We start from the raw sequence: 7,064 nt of genomic DNA, 5'->3' as shown, positions 1-7,064 counted from the left end.
TGTCTCGGATTCTCCAGCATCTGCAGTTCCTACTATCTCTGATTCAATGAAAGATCTATGATGATTCTCATGCTGTCAGAATAGCTTTTGCTTTTCATATAGTGGAAACTATAACAATTGATTGAATTTACGAATTAATGGATCAAAACAAGCATTTAAAACTTATTTTTAAAAGTTTTATTTTCTCACCAATTTTCTCTTCTTCCTGTTGGCAGATGACTGCACAGGCACTACCCACCCTCTCTATGGCCAATTTTCATATGTGAGTATCAACATTCAATCTTGCCAAGATATTGGATCAAAGGGGTGTCACAGCTAAACCTGATGATACTTCAAGAATCATTCATGCATGCTTTCAGCAGGGTTTGCTCAATGGTAGTCAAAGCAGAAATGAGAGTCATGTTCCTCAATGTAAGGTTCCTAACTTTGCTGCAAATTAAAGTTAGTTGGCTTGGCACCCAGATTACGTATTGAACCTGGAATGGTCCTGCTTTACATAGCACAGTTACTCCCTCTGAATCAGGTTATGTACTGTTTTGGGGAGCTACAAATGGCAAAATAAATCATGTTTCTTTTCATGTTCAAATACAAATTACCCACCCTTGCAAACTTGTCTTCATTAGGTCTCTATTACATGTCTTTAGTCAGAAATACAACCAAGTAGAGTAAAATGGGTAATTCCAAATTTTCCTCCCTCTCACATTTGCATTAGGATGGTGATTTACGAAGAAAAGTTAAGGGGCAGTAAATGACTGTATATAACATGTGCTTTATATTTATCAAACGGACTCTTTAATTTTACTCTTGACACAAAGCAGATATAACACTGATGTACAATTCTCAACAAAAGGCATATTAGCTGTATAAGGGAGGTTGACAGCATCAGCCAAGCTGCCGCCCCCATATTATTAAACTGAAAAATGTCAAAACATCAACATAAAATTGAAAAATCTAAGATTTCAGGTTAATATGGAAAAAATCGCAAGCTGTTTCAAATTTTTTTGTTTCGTTTTGAAAATTTCTTTCAAAGCAGTGAATAACGAGATTAGACTAAAATAGTTGGTACTGATTTGAAGTATATTCTGTTCAATAACATCTGATGGATGTAAAGTTAATGTTTTTCAAAAGAAAGCATGCAATGCAGACTGCTGAGTTGAACAGATACTGAAATTTCACATTTAAAACATTCTACTGTAATATTGCTCCAAAGCATGTATTTTGTTTATGCTCAACAGGCCACTGCTAACAGCTATTCCTAAGTGATATAGAAAAAATAATGCCATGTGGGCTAGAGGAAACTTCAACCAAAACTGGCATGTTTAATAAAAAATTTCCTTTTCCAAATGGCTTCCCAAATTAGATATGTTATTATTGTGCTGTTGCAATTTCAGGAGGATGGTCCAACATAGAACAACATAATAATCTTTCAACAGACCTCCTTCATTCTGTGAACTTGCAATATGCCAAGTCTTTTCTCTGAGTATTTCATAACTATTGTTTTTATTTTTTTTTTCTCAGGCCAACGGTGATCAACAATGGTCTACCTGAAGCTGTCAAAAATCTGCCACATGAAATGGTGCTTAATATTAGTGATAATGTAAAATTCATTTGGTTGAAATGTAGAAACATAGATAGAAAACAGGAGCAGTAGTAAGCCATTAAGCCTTTGAACATGATCCACCAATCAATATTGTCATGGCTGATCATCCAACTCAGCTTTCTCCCTAAACTTTTTGATGTGTTTAGTCCTAAAAACTATCTAACTCCTTTTTGAAGGTATTCAATGTTTTGGCCTTAATCACTCTCTGTGGCAGAGATGTCTACAGACTCTCCACATTCTGGACAAAAAAAAATCCTCGCCCTAGTCCTAAATGGCCGAGGAATGTATGGAGGGAAACTTAGCATGTCATTTTCATGATTTCTGTTTGGCAGAAGTGTTGTTTTTAGTATGTAGCACTGATATGCAGCTGGCATACGTGCCCAGATAAAAGGAAAAATTAAACGTTAACTTCTTAATCACGTGAAAAATCTCATGATTCTGAAACTCCCTGCTCTATTTTGGTCAAATGGACACCTACCATAATTCTTAATACCATCAACATAATGAGATGGAATGTTGCATTGTGATAACATTACCAGACTAGGAATCCATAGTCCCTAATGGTCTAGAACATGACCTCAAATTCCACAATAGCAGATGGAAAAATTTGAACTCAATGAAGATCCGAATTGAAAAATGCTTGTCTAATGATGACCACGTAACCAGTATCAATTGTTATAAATACCCATTTGGTTCACGATGGTCCTTTAGGGAAGGAAAAAAACCAGAAATTGCTGGAAAAACTCAACAGGTCTGGCAGCATCTGTGAAGAGAGAGCAGGCCTAACATTTCAGATGCCGCGAATCTTCTTTAGAACTGATTGTAGCTAGGAAATGGTTGGTATATATGCTAGAGAAGGGGTAGGGGAGGGGGAAGGAGTAAATGATAGGTGGAGATGGAGCACAGAGAGAGAGAAAAACAGTTGGTCAGACAAAAGAATGAGTAAAGAGCAGCCTGGGAGAATGAATAGTATCTAGTGGCTGACAATAGGTTGTTTGTGCTAGCAGCTCATGTGATGACAAGTCTGGCGTGTGGGGGTTAGGGTAAAGAATGCTCGGGTCCTAAAATTACTGAACTCAATATTGAGTCCAGAAGGTTTCAGGGTTCCAAAACAGAAAATGAGGTGTTGTTCTTTCAGCCTGTGCTGAGCTTCACTGCAGCACAGTGGCAAGTTCAAGACACAGATGTTCGCCAGGGAACGCAGTGTGTCTTGAAATGGCAGGCAACTGGAAGCTCAGGGTCATTTTTACAGACAGAGCATAGGTGTTCTGCAAAGCAGTTACCCAGTCTGCACTCTGTCTTCCCAATGTAGAGGAGGCTACATTGTGAGCAGCCAATTTAGTTGATTAGATTGAGTGAAGTGCAGGTAAATCGCTGCTTCACCTGGAAGGTGTGTCTGGGGCCTTGGATAGTGAGGAGGGAGGAAGTAATGAACAGGTGTTACACCCTCTGCATGGGAAGGTGCTGAGGGGGTTTAGAAGAAGAGTGGACAAAGATGTTCCAGAGGGAAAGGTATATGTAGAAGGCTGTCAAGGGAGGGGACAGGAATATGTATCTGATGGTGGCATCCCATTGGAGGTGGCGGCTAATGATTCTTTGTATGTAGATGCTTGTGGGATAATAGGTGAGGATGAAGGGGACTCTATCACTGTTGTGGGAAAAATGAGAGGGTGTGAGGCCCATTGTGCACGAGAGGATCAGACACCACAGTGGTGGAGAATCCATGGTTGAGGAAGAAGTGGATATTTTGGAGGCCCCCTTATCGAAATTGACATCAGTGGAACTGATACCATATTGATGGAGGAACTGGGATCTTCTTGCTCTCTGGGCTCCATCTCTACCTATCATTTACTCCTTCTCCCTCCCCCAACCCCTTCTTGAGCATGTATATCAACCTTTCCCGACTACAATCAGTTCTGAAGAAGGGTCACTGGACAAAACGTTAATTGTGCTTTCTCTCCACAGATGTTGCCAGACCTGCTGAAATTTTCCAGCACTTTCTATTTTTGTTTCTGATTTCCAATAGCTGCAGTTCTCTGGTTTTTCTTTTACAGAAAGAAATCCATTGCTCTGGCTTACATGTGAGTACAGGCTGACAAGACATTGTGGTTGATTCTTAAACTCTCTCTAGCAAGCTAGTCAATTTAACAGCAATAATTGCAGGCCCAGCCAGTGATGCCCACAGCCCATGAATGAATTTTAAAAAGGTTTACGTCAAGACATGAATCCACACAGGTCTCTCAATATCCTGGTAATACTCCCTAAATCAGTATGTCTGCAACAGATTATATAGTAATTTACCTTATCAATGTTTTGGCAAGTTGCTGTATACAAACTGATGACCCATCTTACTATATTATTTACAATTTAGAAGTACTTCATTGGGATGAAGAGGTCATGAAAAGTACAGTTCAAATTCAAATACTTATTAAGTAAAATGTAGCTGATATTCTTGAATAAGAGAAAGGAAAGATATTTTAAGTTAATTGCTTATTGCTGTGTACCTGCCCATCAAAAATTTCCAATCAGGTTAAGGAAGAGTCTGGTAACAATAAGTCTAGTTGGTTGTTCTCTCAACTATAAGAGCCAAGTTTCCATATCAGCCTGACTTGTATTTTGTATGTCCTAAACTCGATTTACAGTTCAGAGTAAGTCATTTAGTAAGAAACATGCTCTGTGAAGATAGCCATTCAAAATAGGCTCCTGCAGGTTATCCAAACAGTCCATCAACGTCTGGGCTAATCTCTGCAATCCATTATGGTTTATATGTTGATGGGAATAAAGGCTCAAAAACATCTTTTTCCCCACACAAAACAAGTTTCACAGATTCTTATATTACATATAGTCTTTGAAAGAGAGTTTCATAAAACGACAACAAAAACAATTGGTTTAAGTAATACTAAAACTGATTGAAGAAGACTACTGCATTTAACTTCTAACAGATTTTTGTTTCCTCATTCATAAAAACAATGCCATAAATAGTGAATCGTCCTAGGGGGACAATGATTAAAACTATAGTATATTGTATTTGACATATTGTATTGCCTTAAGTTTTGCTATCTAATTGAATTTAATGTTCGTAAGTTTATTGATTTTACTGTAACTCCAATTAGATAACTACATGTCCAGCAAACACACAAAACTGAATTGCTGTTAAAAATCTTAGATATCGTAGGATATTAAAGTACAATTGTGATCAATCAGGGAATCTCTTCAACAGCAAATTCATTGAATCCACTCAAGGCAGCCGGAACTATTGATGTACTAGTTAAAATATGATTTAGTCAAGAAACGCCATTCAAGCTATCCATGGAAATGACTGTGGGTTGGAAATGCCAAAGGAAGTTCAACACAATTTTCTTCAGTTTCCTAGCATACTCACTTAATAAAAATGAATCAACCCTATTGGGGTGGCACTGCGGCTCAGTGGTTAGCGCTACCGCCTCACAGCACCAGGGACCCGAGTTCAATTCTACCCTTAGATGGCTGTCTGTGTGGAGTTTGCACGTTCTCCCTGTGTCTGCGTAGGTTTCCTCCCACAGTCCAAAGATGTGCAGGTTAGGTGGATTGGCCATGCTAAATTGCCCATAGAGTTTGGAGATGGTAGGTTATAGGGGGATGGGTCTGGGTGGGATGCTCTGAGGGTCAGTGTGGACTTGTTGGGCTGAAGGGCCTGTCCCTACACTGTAGGGATTCTATGAATTCTGCCACTTGTTGTAGCAGTGTGTTCAATTTTCAATATTTTATCTATTGCTTATGTGACCATATTTTAGCTTTAAGTGGTGCATTCTATCCTGGTTTTTTTATGAAGAAAGGTAGAGACAGAGTTCCTAAGTGGTCAGCTCAAAGCCAATAAAGTAAACAGCTTGGAAAGCCTTGTTTTTTTTTAAAACATTGGAACAGTAGAAGCAGCCTGAATTGAAAGGGTCAAGCAGTTACTGGGGTCTTGAAGCTGGATATGGAAGCTATTATTACTCTCTCTGTTACAGTTAAAAGCTGGTGTTCTCTTCCTACTGCGAGAATTGCATGTGAGACAATCTATTTTACTGAATTTGCCTTTGCCAGGAGTGTGTTACTATATTGGAACAGTTAATATTTAAAAGCAGTTAATTTATGCATTATTTTCTTAAGCATTTTGATAAAGTTACAATTAAGCCAATTTTTTTCGCTAATTTTTATTTTGTCTGTATTTTTAAAAAGTGTAAAATTAAAGTGTGTTTTGCTTAAAGTCGAGTAGTTTGACCAATCAAATTGCATCGGGAATGCAATGCCTTCCATTTATCTTTAAAATAAGAAAAAGTTAGGCTCTAAGCTATCTTCTAAATATATTCTCAGGAGGTTTGGTCTGGTCCATGACACTTACCAATACATATGTTTATAATACAAATGGTTTCCTGCAATACAGTATGTACTTACAAATTTTATACATGTTTTTCTCTCTGTCTCTCTCATTTTAAAACTTTAGTAGTATAAGTATTCCATGTGAAAACAGGACCACAAAGCACAGTCAATTATTTCAGTTCTTACAGCGAAACTCCAGGTGCTGCATTTGTAATGACTGGACAGTGGACAATACAAATCTATAAGAATATTGTAATGTTTTAAGCATGTTTTTGAATTTATGGAAAAGAGCAGGGTCCCACAGATAAAAGACTGCCATGAGCTAGGCAATGTAGCAAACCAACTGGCAAATCATTCTGCTGCAATTTCTAAATCATATTATAGATTATACTTTTTAATCTCACAGATAGCATTTGTCACTCTCTGTTAGGATGTCAAGCTGATATAAGATTAAATAACTTTAATCTTCTGGACTTAGTTTATATGCTGGAGGATAATGAGTGATATTAAATGTAATTCAGTCAGTTCAAATAATGATTCCTCCAACAGGGAAATGCCAGGACTTTCCATGGGATTCAAAGTAGAAGTAAATTGCAGCACTGTACAATATAGAAACTTCTGGCACAGAAGGTGGTCATTTGGACATAGCCACCATTGCTGTCTAAAATAGGGCTGTACATTTTCTAGCTCTTGGTCCGTTGGCCTTGTAAGTTATTATTCTTCAAGTGCCTATCCAAATGCTTTGTAAATTAACTGAAAATTTCTGTCTTTACTAACCTTCTAGGAAATGAATTGCAGAATCTACCAACCTCTTCAGCATCTCAGTCCTTCAACTGAATACTTTAAATCTATGCTCCCGGGCTACTGACCTCTCAAGAAAGTGAAATAGGTCCTCCTTATTCACTCTGTCTAGATCAGAAATCAGACAACACCAGGCTATGGCCCAACAGATTTATTTTAAATCATAAGCTTTCAGAGTGTAGCCCCTTCGTCGGGTGAAGTGAGAGAGAAGCACACAAAATTTATAGGCAAAGAGATCAAGGGCAGAGAGATCAAAAGGTCATACAAACAGTGTGAGTGGACTGTCGAATAGTAAGTCTCTGCAGGTGATCAAAAGTGTGAG

This window comes from Rhincodon typus, chromosome 21 (genome assembly GCF_021869965.1).
Source record: "Rhincodon typus isolate 14 chromosome 21, sRhiTyp1.1, whole genome shotgun sequence".
Lineage (NCBI taxonomy): Eukaryota > Metazoa > Chordata > Chondrichthyes > Orectolobiformes > Rhincodontidae > Rhincodon > Rhincodon typus.
The sequence above is the reverse complement of the archived record's forward strand: the minus strand, read 5'-3'. Positions refer to the sequence as shown.